At 39.6% G+C, this 14,959-nt stretch overlaps 1 protein-coding gene across 1 annotated transcript in view; it reads left to right on the top strand.

Annotated features, from left to right (window-relative positions):
* FRAS1 (Fraser extracellular matrix complex subunit 1) overlaps positions 1-14,959 on the top strand; it is a 508,077-nt gene that overhangs the window by 171,161 nt on the left and 321,957 nt on the right. The window lies entirely within an intron of this gene.

The raw sequence follows: 14,959 nt of genomic DNA, 5'->3' as shown, positions 1-14,959 counted from the left end.
TGAGAGCTGGCAGGGCAGATCTATAGCTGGTGAGCTCAACATGGGTGCTACAGTTTTAGATGATTCAAAATATAGAAAGAGTTTTTCAAGACAAATGCAAATGATGTGGCGAACTTCATGTAGTACATATACTCATGTTGTTTTGAGTATAACATATAAAGCTCGTATTATAGCGTTAAAATGCAGTATTAATTCAACTTTGAAAAGAGGAAAAGGTGGTCGATCCATGCCTATAAGTTAGGTTTTTGTGAAACATTGCTCACTGGTTCATTTATACATTGTTTTTGACCTTCTCATTGACAAAGTTGAATTGAGTAGGATAAACACTAAATGACACACAAAGTCTAGGTTGAGTTAAGTCCAGACAATTCTCAATACAATTTTTTTTTTACTATATATATAGCTAGAATTCTGTGCTTGCTACCGCCAGCTGTGTTTAAGGCTTATGTGTGGCTCTGCTCACAGGAGTCACTCCTGGCAGGCTTGTGGGGTGATAAGGAGTGTCAGGATTATACCTGGCTGGCTGCGTGCAAGGCAAGAGCCTAATTCACTGGACTCTTTCTCCGGTTCCTAGAACTCTTTATCAATAGTAGCAATTTATTTTTTGCATCAGAGAAATGCAGAAATTGTCTTTTCAGGAGCCAATTTAGAAAATTTGTTTTTGTTTTTGGGTCACGCTTAGTTGTGTTCAGGCTTACTCCTGATGCTGTGCTCAGGAATCACCTTTGGTGGTGCTCCACAGGCAGTATGTGGTACTAGGGATGGAACATGGGTCAGTTGCATGTAACCCACTGGACTATTTCTTTGACCCTAGCAGAAAAACTTTAGCTTATTTCTCCTGTTTAGTGTGGTATGATTGCATTAAGTGAAGAATCTAAGCAATAAAATATCAGAGCCAGCTCTATAGTGCTAATTGGGAGGAAGGGGCTCAGGAGGCCTAGGGTCACTTCAGGCAATTCTCAGTCAACCAGGCTGTTGGTCCAAAGTTAGAGTCATGAAGATGTGTGATGCTCAGGTCTTGTAGTGCTGGCAATTCTTTGTAGGACTCAAAGGACCATACGGTGCCAGGGATGGAACCAGGTAGCTGCATGCAAGGATGTATCTTAACCCCTGGACTAAATCTCTGACCCGGAACTGCTATTTTTTAAAAAGCCGAAAAACAGAAATAAAGAATTTATTATAAAATTTTTTTAAATACCATTTTTTCATGGTCTCCATTGCTGTTTTAAATTTTTGATAAGCTCTCTCTAACCTATCTTTGTCTGTCTACAACATTAATGTGATATTGAGCAATTTCTGGACTGATTAATTGATAGTTGAAAAGTAAAGTTTCCTGATGGCATTTTTGCATATGTATTAGAAAAAAGAGTTTTTAAATCGCATATGTTTTGCCTTCACTTGTACAGATTAGCTAAATAGGACACTATTAACTGCATTCCTAAGTACGGTTTGTTAGTTCTGACTAAAGATTCTGGTATGCCTACAGGACCCTCCTTCCCCAAATACTTTTATCATTTTCTGCAGATGCATGTTTATCCTTGCCAAGCCACATATTTCTCTTGCCATTTTATGGCTTACTGGCCTCCTACCTTCAGAACGGGGTCCAGGTTGAAGTGAGATCCTGTGTCACTGAAACGAAGGGTGATGGACCTCAGTTTGTACAGAAATGCTTCCTCTTTTCTACATTCCACACAGCATTAGGATGCAACTCCCTCTGGTCCATATTAAATTCAATCGCAGGGCCTCAAAAGGATAAATACCAAAATAGTATCTTTTGGATGAAGCACAGGAATCAAATTATAATATATGTCCTATCTTTAATGGAATCTTTCCCCCAAGGGTGCTGGAACCTGCAGAGCCATCCACAGTGCCGCCAGACAAAACTCTCCCCGGCTGTTTACAAGGCTTTTAATGAGTCTCCTCGAAGCTCTGGAATAATAGCGGTGTGCAGAGCAGAGCGGTGGAGCTTTGCCCGGGTTCAATATGGACTCTTAATGGGCCCCGGGTGCTGGTTGGAGCTCTTCAAGTCTGGAAGAGTTATTAGAGTTTTCCAGTCAAAACTTGTGCAAACCTGGTGGATGATATTGGACCGTCTGTGGGGTTCACCTGGGGTCCTGGCGCTTGCCTGCAGATCTGTTGGTTCTGTTGTTTAAAGTCACTACCCCTCCCTCCCTAACTGTTCACTGCATTGTCTCTTTGTTGCCCTAACTCTGGACACTCTAAGATTCCCCAGAAACTTACTGTCTCTGATTTCTCTAACAGCCCCTAAATATCAGTAAAACTTTGCACATAATTTCTGTATCTTTTTTTAAAAAAAATGGTTTATTATTTTTTTGGTTGTTGTTGTTGTTGCTTGGGCCGCATCTAGCTGTGCTCAGGGCTTGCTCCTGGCTCTGTGTTCAGGAATAATTCCTGGCAGTGCTCAAGGGACCTTTTATGGGGTCGGGGATCCAACCCCAGTTGACTGTAGAAGGCAAGTACTCTACTTGCTGTACTGGCCTCACAAGTTTGGTACTTTTCTGTAACTCCTGACTGCAGTGCCTTAGTCTGGGAAGCTAGGGGTTCTTAGGAGAATGGGTATACTGTGTGATGCTAATAAATTCCTGCTAACTCTTGCAGGGGAAACAATTTCATTCTCTTACTGTTGGTCTGGCCTGGAGCAATAGCACAGCAGGTAGGGCATTTGCCTTGCATGTGGCCAACATGGGTTCGATTCCTCTGTCCCTCTCCGAGAGCCTGGCAAGCTACCAAGAGTATCCCGCCTGCATGGCAGAGCCTGGCAAGCTCCCTGTGGCGTATTCAATATGCCAAAAACAGTAGTAACAAATCTCAAAATGGAGATATTACTGGTGCCCACTCGAGCAAATCGATGAACAACAGGAGGACAGTGCTACAGTGCAGTGCTACCGTTGGTCTAACAGTAAATGGGACTTTGTGTTAAGCTGAAATGCCTCAGGTACACCAGCTAAACCCTCCTTTCTACCTGTGGGTTGCCTGCAGCCTGTCCTTTTTTAGAGGTTGGTCCCCTGATTCTCTTTTGAGTACTTTCCATCTCATCTTTATCCGTAGGGCACAGCTCTGTAAACTACACAGAGGCCTTTCAACGTCTCTTGCATTTTATTCAGCCAATTGACTAGTACTGTCAACTAATTGGAGTGGAAATGTGAAATGAAAGCTGTATTATTCAGCTGCCAAGTCTTCTCACTTGGCAGGGAGTGGGTAATGCTGGTAATTGTACCAGAAGTGAAATTGCCCAGGGATCTGCCTCTGGGGTTACCAGTGAACTCTGGGAGGGTCTTCCTTGGAGTCACCCGAGCCTGCTTCTCTTCACTGGCTTCCAGACAGACAGGGAAGCTTGAAGAAAAGCTCATGAAGTCTTTCTTGTGTTGTTAGAGAACACCACCAGTGTGTATTTTGCTGACTTGGAGAGTGGGCTGCTTGGTGTAAGTACTTTGTTAATATGTCATGCCCATCAGAACTGGCAGTTGATTTCCTCTGGGTTTGGAATGGGGATGGGGTCCCCGTTCCCAGAGGTGAGTGTGCTGACCCCCCTAACCCCCTCGTGCCAGCTATGGGCTGTGCCAAGGCATTCTCGGGAACAGTAGCTGATGCAGAACAGAAGCCCATTTGGTAAATTAGTCATGAATGAGGAAAGGGTTACATGTCTGGAAAGGGTTGAAAAGTTTAATGGAAAAATAAGGCAAGTAAAATATACTTGATGAGTTCATCATTAAAGTTGATCATCTGAGAGGTTTGGGCCCAGACAGCTTTCCATCCCCCCTTTTCCTCTTTAATTTAATAATCAAGTGACAGTGGGTAAGTGCTGCTTTATGGTAGATTATATTGGCTTTAGTCTGTGGAATTCTGTGGTGTGGTCCTTCCTCTCCTCCCCTGCTTAACCCTGAGCTCTTGACAGGCAAAAGTCCTCCTCAACACGGCATTTCAGAGAAACATTTCCAGACCTGGCATATGCGAGAAAACCTGTTTAAAATCTCTGATTTAGAAATTTGGAAGAATACTTCCACTCTGATCCTAGGACATGTAAATAGCAGCAGTTATTATTAACACTCTTGTCATTTGCCAGGACTAGGAAGGCTGATTTCGGCGGTGTTGTTTAGTACGATTTTGTGACTCGATCATTATTATTTTATTATGCCATGTGGCTTTTAGAAAGCCTTCTCAAACATTTCTAGAGAAACTGTTGCTTCCATAGGAGCTTAAGATCTTTGGTTAAATCCGGAAAGAAAATTCACTGAGAAGCTGACTGCCCATATTAGTCCTCGATTCTCTCTCTCCCTGGCAAGAAATCCTGGTCCCCTGACATGATATTGGGTGTAGGTGGCGGCAGCCACCAAAGCCAGTTAGGTTTATTGACAGTTGATGGGCTATGCACAAGCTGGTTGAGATTTGTACTCTTCAAAACTGTCTTTGTGTTGGAAAGAGTGTGGATCGTGAAACCAAGAAGTGTTGGATGAAACGCAGCCTGAAGTGTTCCCTAGTTATCACATCAAATGACTTTTCTCTTTGGGGGCCAATTTGGGCCACACCTGGTGGTGCTCAGAGCTTACTCTTGGCCCTGTGCTCAGGGATCACTTTTGGCGGTGCTTGGAGGCCTCTACGTGGTGAGAAGGGTTCGAAGCAGGATGGGTCACGTACAAGGCAAGCTCTTTACTTCCTATCCTTTCCCTCTCCTTCCCCAAATACTTTATGTTTCATATAACAAAAGCAGTAACAACTAAAATATAGGAATACTGTATGAAATGTGACACAGATATGCTCATGAGATTATAATAGGCATATTATATATTCTCTATACTTACACGCACCTGTGATATACATATATTTGTGCATATACACATGGAATATGTTTATGTGATACGTATTTGTCACTTATGTTCCATCTTTCCTACATTTTGAGTGGGTACAATATTTTTATATTTGCAATTCTCTCCCACATAAACATCCTATACTGTTTCATTTTGCATGGTTTTATTTACTCCTACTCTACCATGGTCCAAAACGCTGTAAGATATTGAGAGAGAGAGAGAGAGAGAGAGAGAGAGAGAGAGAGAGAGAGGCAAAGAGTACACATTTACACAACTTTATCATCAGAGCATATTGCTAGATTTTTTTTATATTAGTCATTGCTGATCATGATCATGCTTACTTTTTTTTATTTTTATTTATTTTTATTTTATTTTATTTTTTTTGTTTTTTTAATTTTTATTTTATTTTATTTATTTTTTTATCATTTTTTTTATTAGTGAAACACCATGAGGTACACTTATAGACTTATAAATTTTTGTGCTTGGGTTTCAGTTATACAATGATCAAGTACCCATCCCTCCACCAGTGCCCATCCTCCCCCACCACGGGTCCTAGCATCTCTCCTACTCCCCATCCCCTCCCCCGCCCCCCCCCCCCCCCCCCCGTCCCACCCTGCCGCTGTGGCAGGGCATTCCTCCCTGTTCTCTCTCTCTTCTTTTGGGTACTGTGTTTTGCCAGAGAGGCATTGAGTGGCAGTCATGTTTGGTCTATAGACCACTTTTAGCATGTCTCTCCCACCCTGGGAGGGTCTTCACAACACCCTTTATTTGGTGCTCTCTTCTCTATCTGAGCTTCCTTCTCACCTAGCACATGTGGCTGGCCTTCAAGTCATGGAGCAAAATTCCTGGTACTAATCTGAGCCCTTCCTGGGTGTTAGTCTCCCGTTTTGTTGCTTTATGTTCCCCAGATGAATGCAATCTTTCTGTGTCTATCCCGCTCTTTCTGACTCATTTCGCTTAACATGATACTTTCCATGTAGTACCACTTGTATGTAAATTTCATAACTTCATCTTTTCTAACAGCTACATAGTACTCCATTGTGTAAATGTACCAAAGTTTCTTTAACCAGTCATCTGTTCTCGGGCACTCAGGTTTTTTCCAGATTCTGGCTATTGTAAAGAGTGCTGCAATGAACAAACAATTGCAGATGTCACTTCGACTATACCTTTTTGCCTCTCTGGGATATATTCCCAGGAGTGCTATAGCTGGGTCAAATGGGAGATCGAATTCTAATTTTTTGAGAATCGTCCATACTGTTTTCCAAAAGGGTTGGACATGCTTACTTTATAAATTAAATCATTGTAATTAAGCCAACTACTGGGACACTGGCACCAGGAAAAGGTAGAGATTGAGGACATGAAGCAGGAGCTTCAAAGTTAGGTCAAAGCTTTGACAAGCTGGAACACAATCCCGTGAACAGGTAAGCCTGACTTTCAGTCAAAAATAGAGTGGCACTTCTGGACAAAAGTTTGGATTGAAACGTGGTTCCAACATATGTCAGTATTCTAAGCAGAGCATACTGAAAATTAGTACTGCAGTGGCAGGCTTTTGATTGGCTGACATGAAGAGTGAATACATATATTGTGTGTATATGCTTTTAGCAATTCTATCAGAAAAAATTAGCCATTACTTAAATTTGGAAGTAATAATTCTTTTATGACCCCATCTATGTACTTATCTGTTCTTCACCTCTCTCACTATATTATGATGCTTTTAGTACTGTAATATTTTATTAACAAAGTAGCTATTTTTAGTCACTATGTATACATACATATATATATATATAAAATACCTATATGTCAGGAAATTATTCTTACCCTTGGGAAAGGAGAGAGACAGTAAATAACTAATTATGAAGTGAATGATAATGATCTAGTTTGAAAAGATAATATTATAAATAATTTTAATAAGAGATGATGGTGTGGCTATAATTTAATTTCACATGCAGACAATTTAAAGGTTTAAATGTTTTCCCTCATTTTTCTTTGGAATATGAAATGAAGTCTTTGATAGTTGAATTGTTAGAGGAAAAAATGTAATTACAAGTTTATGCTACACTGGACTCTCTCCCTAGTATGTGGAATTAATTAGTTCAAGTGGAAATATGAAGCAGATTTTTTATTCATGCACTTCTTTGGGTGGTTAACATCTCTACAAATTCATGAGGTGCTCTTAGGTTTGGCTTTCAGTATAATAGGATTATGTTAGAACACATGAAAAGATGTGTGTGAAAAATAGATGAGTTAAGTCTGAGGAAGAAAGACAAATGCCAGATGATGTCACTCATCTGTGATATAGAGGGAGACAAAGCCAGGGAATAGACAGTATTGGACACTGATAAACCTTTAGCCTTGGATAATAAAACTCAGAGCAATGGAGTAGAGGGTGCAAAGAAAGAAGAAGTAAAAGGGAGGTAATGTTAAGGACAGTGATGGAAGGTTCTGGCACTTTGGTAGTGGTGAGTTACAGTAATTTTGTGCATTCATACCATAAATATCAATACTAAATTGTAATAAAAATTAGTTATAAAAAATAGAAGTTATAGGTGTAAACCTGAGTTGTAGTCTTTCACAATTTGCAATGTAAAGCACATTCACTAGATATTTATTTGCTCTGTATTTTGTATAGGGATTCAATTTTTGGGGGGCGTATATTACTCTAGGAATATGGTTACCAGTGTGCTCTACAGTGGATTGTATTCTAAACATTTAAGCTGTGGCAAAGTTAACTTTCCCTTGTGTTTAAAGTTTGAGGTATTTCCTAAAGTTCTAAATGCTACAACTACTCTCTCATAGAAAATGCTACGATCTTGGTTAAAAATGTGGCAAGTGATTGAACTAACAGCTAATATTCATTAGATGCTTCCTCTAGACCAATTATTGTGCTAATAAGGACATTAGTTTTTTTCACCTTTACTATTACTCTATTGAGTCCTAACATCCTTATGATATGTTAGGAAATGGAAACTGAAAATGCTGAGAGACTGGCCAGATTCTGAAGCTGGAAAGTAACTGAATTGATATCTGAACACCAATTCACCGCCTCTACCATACTGACGTTGCTCCTTCAGTTAGTTTGTTATGTAACCTTGTGTCCCTAGACCTATGCTATGGGTAGAGAGATAGGTATAGTGGGAAAATCATAAGCTGCAGAATCAAATAGTCTGTATTTTACACAGGAGTACTGCCATTTCCTATAGAGTTGGGGATGTTATCTAACTTCCCCTGAAATTTGCTTTTCTCATCTGTAAATTGGGAGTGATGGTTTGATCTATCAATATCCAACTATTTTAGGTAGAAGCATAAAAATAGTATGTCAAATCACCTGGAACTCAAAGGTACCTTCTGCCTCAATTTCCTTTCTGCACAAAGCAGAAAAATTAGAGGACCAAGTCGCGCGGAGGAGCTAAGGAAACATGAGGAAGGGAAGTACTGGGTTGGTCTGGGAGAGAGAGGGCCTCCTCCAAGAAAGGATTTTTAAAAAAAATTAATTAATTTTATTTCTAATTTGTATTATTGAATTATCAAGAGATGCAGTTACAAGCTTTCATGTTTGAGTTTCATTCATGCAATGATCAAACACCCATCCCTCCACCAATGCTCATTCTCCATCACCAATGTCCTCAGTATCCCCCTCCATGGCAGACAATTTCCCCCATACTCTCTCTCTACTTTTGGGCACTGCACTGTAGCACTGTAGTACTGTCCTCCCGTTGGTCATCCTTTTGTTGACCAGTAGGCACCAGTAACGTCTCCATTGTGTTACTTGTTACATATTGAGTATGCCACGGGGAGCTTGCCAGGCTCTGCCATACAGGCGGGATAGTCTCAGTAGCTTGCCAGGTTCTCCAAAAGGGACGGTGGAATCGAACCCAGGTTGGTTGCATGCAAGGCAAATGCCCTACCCACTGTGCTATCACTCCATCCCACTTCTGGGTATTAAGGTTTGCAATACAGATAAAAGGTAAAAAAAGGCCCTCCCGTTGATCGTCGATTTGCTCGAGCGGGCCCAGTAACGTCTCCATTGGAGACTTTGTTGTTACTGTGTCTGGCATATCGAATACTCTCGGTAGCTTGCCGGGCTCTCCGAGAGGGGCGGAGGAATCGAACTCGGGTTGGCCATGTTGGCCGCGTGTAAGGTGAATGCCTGGTTCCTTTATCTACTTTCAGCACACATCTCCCATCTCGAACGATTCCTCCAACCATCATTGACTTAGTGATCTCTGAAGAACGGATGTTTCATTTGAGACTTTGCGGATGTGGAGGAATCAGATTGGGAGGGGCGCAAGTGTGTAGGGCGGTTAGGAGAGCATGTTAGCAGGTTAACACCTAACCACGCCGTCTGTTCTATAAACTTGATTGCTCCGGCATGCCTCATGACACTGGTCTATTAAAGATCTACAGTGGAAGTTATGGGATTTCAGATGGTAATACTGTTGTCCCATATAAGTCATTCGTTGTTACTGGTACTTTATGGTTGCAATATAGGCATGCCTCATTTTGTGGCGCTTGCTTTATTGTGCTTTGCAGATATTGTGTGGGTTTCTTCCCCTTACCAGCGGAATGTTTGTGACAACCTCACATTTAACAATTCTGTTGGTGCCATTTCCCTGGTAGCATGGCTGCCTTTGTGTTTCTATCATATTCCATCGGTTAAAATTAACTAAAGCTTGAAAAAAATGAATTGGAACTGATGTTAAAGCCTTGCTTTTTTAGACAGTGTTGTTGTATACACAGTATGTACAACATTCATATGTAGTATGAATATTGCTTTTATATGCATTGGGTAGCAAAACTATTAGTGTGACTCAAATCATTGTGATCTTTGTTTGATTGAAGTGGTCTGGAACTGACCCCATACCGTTGCTAGTTGGGTCCATACATCATAGAAACAAAAGGATAGTTTTGAATCCAAGATCTACCTACCCATTGTTATTTATGTTTCTGCTGTTTATTCAGCCTTTACATGCTTTTCTTCCTCATTTATAAAATCAGGGTTGAGGTGCTGGTGTTCAGATTGCTGGGAGAAGCCCAAACATTCTGAGAACAGTGTGGAGAGGAACCTAGATAAATAATGTCACCAGGCATTTTTCCTTTTTCTCCTCTGATGCCACACTGTCCTAAGAGACATGTGTACAAAAACGTGATATTAACTTAGCGTGTGGTTCAGGGTATCTTGTCAGGCAACAGAACAAAGACAGTTTCAGTTATATATAGCAGGTCTTTTTTCATCTGTGATTCATGCTGTTGTTTCTGTATCCAAGCTGATATTCTTATACCCGATGCCTTCAGGTTTATCATTTTTTGTGACAGCAAGAGGCGGAGATCAGGTAGAAGCTAATCACTCCATAATGCTGAGATTGGGAAACTGCTTAGATTCTGGCTGTGGAAAATAAGAAATTCTATAAGGGGGGAAATGGTAATAGGAGTTTGTATGGAGCGAGTCTTTGAAATGGTCTCAAAAAAGAAATAATTTGTATTTTCTCCTTTATTTGGCATTAAGTTGTATTTGTTCCTCCTGAAAGGAGAGAAGTAATATAAAAACAAGGACACATATCCTTTCTTAAGAGCTGTCCGCTGGTTCTTTTTATCTGAGATAGGATAAGGAGCTTTCCATGAACTTTAAAATGAAATCAAGTGAAAAAGGTATTGTTTATCTAAGCTGTCTGCAGAAGGACACTTGGGGAAAGAATTGAACTCTAAAATAACCTTATGAAGGTTATTGATTCGTTTCTTTATGGCTCCTTGACAAACAAGAACCATTATTTCCATGCCTGAACTGGAGCTAGGTCAAAGAACCCTGTTTTATGGATTATCTTTCCAGAAAACCAGACGTGTCAGAAAAAATGAACCCCTAGAAATGAAGATGTGAGGCCTACTTGAATACCAGGCTTCTTTCATTTCTTTGAAGGGCAAGTAGGGAACAGTTAATTTTCTTTAAATATCATGGAGTGCAAAAGGTTTGGGAATAAGTCAGGAAGTTTAGATAAATGGCTCACTATATGTATTTGGTAAGTGATTTTATTTAACTCATAACCACATTCTCTCCTAGCTTCCCACTCCACCCCGCCCCCAGCCATTTGAACTCCAGTTCAGTTCCAAAGCTCAGATTTTAGCGACCTATAATTGATAGGAGAACAGGGTTCTTTATTTTTAAATTTTACTTCTACCTTTTATTTTGTTAGCAAAGGAAAATACATATGTTAAAAGATATGTTGTCATTGGAAGCTGGAGCAATAGCACAGCGGGTAGGGCGTTTGCCTTGTACGCAGTTGACCCGAGTTCGATTCCCAGAATCCCATATGGTCCCCTGAGCACCACCAGGGGTAATTCCTGAGTGCAGAGCTAGGAGTAACCCCTGTGCATTGCCAGGTGTGACCCAGAAAGGGGAAAAAAATGATAAGTTGTCATTGAAAAGAATGGAAGCTATGAGTAAAGATTAAGAAAAACAAAAAATCACCCAGAACTCACTTCTGGGAATGTCAATCCTTTGCTTTCTGGTTTATGTAATCCCATACTATCTGTGCTCATACATAGTTTTTTTCTACAAAAAGGCAATGGTTACTAAATATTGTTCTGTAATTTGAAAGCACAGCTTTGGGGAGTTTTATTCTTTCTCATTTTTCGGCCTAAGAAGCCAGGGGAATTTAAAATGAGATGGATTAATCAATAATTAAAGTAGAGTTATAATATCATTCAGATGGAAGAAAATTTATATTGACAGTTGATTATACTCTTCTTATAAAATACTATAAATTATTTCACCCCAGAAATTTGAGTACAGATGAGGGATATAACCACCGTTCAATTTTAGAACTAGGCAAATATTCAAAAATGCTTAACCAAGTTATGTAAGTTTTAAAGGGTATTTGGGAGGTGGAGGTACTATATTATCTGAAGAACGTTTTATTCACATACTGTTAAAATACTGAATGCTATTTAAACAGATCATATTTTATTGCTTTTTAAATTTTTTATAATCTAATCTTTTAATCTATATTCTAATGAAAACATTTTAAGACTATTTCTTTTGTAGACTGTAAGATTTAAAGACAGGATTAGAAAGTGATAAAATAGCAATAGTAACATAGAAAAATCTGTAAAAGTTATTTTATAATGTTATTTCTTTGTACTTTATGGCTTTATCCAAAGTTTTAGCTATTGAGGAACTCTAGTATCCCGATCTTCATAAAGCAATTTTATGCGACCCATAGAAATTGATTCAGAAGGTTTTAGACCTGAAAAATATGACCATTTATCTGGGCCTTGGCAAATAGCTTGTTATATTTTAAATTAACCATAAATTATGTACTCTACATAGATATTAATATAAGTAAGATTATTTTGACAAGTTTAATGTCTATGTAAAAAATTATTCGAACATAGTTTTATACCAGTGAAGTTATAACAACTAGCATTTATGGGAACTTTGTGATGGTATCACTTAAATATTTTGTTGTCAAGACTTGTATCCTAACTGAGTATTTCAGTGTATAGATATTTTCTTGAGAAGAGAAGCAAGCATTTGGGATTTTTTATTAATGAGACTCAACTAACTTCTGGATATCATGCTAAGTGAAAGCTCTTTATAAAAAGGGAATAAAGCAAGATGTTATTCCTTGAAAAGTATCAGTCTGATGAAAGACAGATTTGCAAACAAATTCAGTAAGGCCGCATGGGCCCAGATCAGTTTAATTCTGAATTAACATAAAGGAAACATATGCTTCAAGGAATAATATTGAAAAATATTATTCCATGTGTTTTGGACATCCTGTTTAGGCTTCAGTAAGCCAAGTCCAGTGACTGAGAGCTGCTAAAAAAACACGATGGACTCAGAGTTTGGGGTCACTGAGAAAATTGTGGTATATTGAAGAACTTAATACCCAGTCTAAGAATATAGCATTGGGACAGAATAAAGAATAATGGCACCATATTAAACTGTAGGAAGTTCACGGGGTCATCCAGGTATCTGAGAGGTGGAAACTATGGGTTCGTGGTTGTGTTAATTCAGTAGAACAGAGGGGTTTTCAGTGCTATTAGTCTTAAAAATTCAATCTGTTGATTCGTTCCTCCCTTCTGCTATAGTGTTCTAAATCTTTTTGGTGCTGAGGTTCAAAGTATGTAATCATAATCATTTCACTCTGCTTTATCTGTGTTGGTAGAGTGGTAAGATAGAAGAGTTGTCGGGGGCTACTTTCTCTCTGAGAAAAGGAAATGTCTAGAAGATATTTGCTAAATGCCTGTGACATTGTAGAAAGATTTTATATTAAAAAACTATGTTTAGTGGGCACTAGTAAGTTCTTGGTGCTACTCAGATCTCTTTAAATACATCATCTCATATGAGTCTTTCAATCACCCTGAGTATTAAATACTTTACGATTCCTATTTTACCGAGGAGAGATCTGGGACACGAAGCCCTTAATTTACTATGGGACTCATTGTTTCACAATGCTAGCACCAGGATTCAAATTCAGGCCTCTGGGATTCAGATTCTTGCTTCCAGTTTTGTTCTCTGTAAAGTGGAAATAGTTAAAATTACAGTGCCTTATCCTGTGGGTTGTCCTGCATGTGGCACTTCCGTAGTACAGATTGACGCTGAACTCAAGGACTGTGGTAAAGGAGCTCCAAATGCGCCCACCTTCCTGCAGCCACAGAGACCCCCCTGTCAGCACCCCTCCACCCCCTACCCCCGCTCCCGAGGGCTCAGCCTATGATAAGCGATTAGTCAGTGGTAGCCACTGGACTTTATTAAGTTGCTGTTTGTTCAATCTGTGTGCTGAAACCGTTATTGTTTGCCTGCAATCATAGAGGGATATCTATTATGTCACACTTGAGAATGAAATTTGTTTTTTCCTCACCAATTTGTCATTGCTTTCTGGGTTAGAGTTGACCGAGTTGGCAGCACTATCGACAATTTCAGACGTTTGTGGTAGAACATAAGAGAAAGAAACTAAAAGATATTCCTGCTTCGGTTTTAGAACTCATTTGCTTTACTCAGGCGTGTGTGTGTGTGTGTGTGTGTGTGTGTGTGTGTGTGTGTGTGTGTGTGCTGTAGTTGTGAATTAGCTACTGGGAAATGTAATCTTGTCATATGTATAAATAATTTGTTTTGGGTTTAAATCACTTTCCCTAAGAGGTTATGAATATAACATTTCTCAGTCCAGGATAGCTTCCCGACTCCTGCCATTGGGACTCTAGTGCACATTTGTGTAAATCTGCCCAGTGTTGGCATGTTAAATGATCCTGCAGAGAAACCAACTAACAGGAGACATATGTGGATATTACATGTAAAGATAGACATCTATATCATATATATGGAAAGAAAGATTTATTTTAACAGATTTGATCAGGTGGTTTGAGGAACTGTGGCAAGTTCACATTAGAAGGAGAGAATGGTAAGCTGGAAGTTTGGATAGGAGTTAAAGTTGCACTGGAACTTTAACAAAAAGTATACAATATAAGACAAATATATGGGAATTTGGGATAGGAAATCTCTGAGGAAATGGATTTGACTAGTATACTATATCTTAATGACTTTAATTCAAAATCATCAGATGAGACTTTCAAAGGACAAAAACTGATCTCTGTGGGATTTCTTGCAATAGCTGGGTTCAAAGTTACTTCAAAAAGGGCACAATGGGGGCTGGAGCAATAGCACAGAGGGTAGGGCGTTTGCCTTGCATGCAGCCGACCTAGGTTTGATTCCCAGCATCCCATATGGTCCCCCGAGCACCGCCAGGAGTAATTCCTGAGTGCATAAACCAGGAGTAACTCCTGTGCATTGGCGGGTGTGACTCAAAAAGCAAAAAAAAGGGCACAATGGAAGTATGGATTCAGGATGATTGAAGGTGGAAATAGGACAAAAATTTCTGTTACCTTTCTGTAGTGAGTCAAGGTTCGCCGATTTGCTGTTTAGGACTGTAACTCTTCTTTCCAATTTGTTGAGAATGAACATGGTATCATTAATTTATATGAATTTAATACCCTTATGTTCAGGAACTAAAATAATTTATGAGATCCTTATGGATCATGCACAGACATATGCTTCATTTTGTCCCCCGGTTTGCTGAATGAGCAATGCTGTACATGTGAAAACCACGACTCGGTGTGTTCATCTCCCTTAAATATATCGA

This window comes from Sorex fumeus, unplaced genomic scaffold, assembly GCF_029834395.1.
Source record: "Sorex fumeus unplaced genomic scaffold, SorFum_2.1 ptg000013l, whole genome shotgun sequence".
NCBI classification, from domain to species: Eukaryota; Metazoa; Chordata; class Mammalia; order Eulipotyphla; family Soricidae; genus Sorex; species Sorex fumeus.
This window is presented reverse-complemented; position numbering and strand designations above follow the sequence as displayed.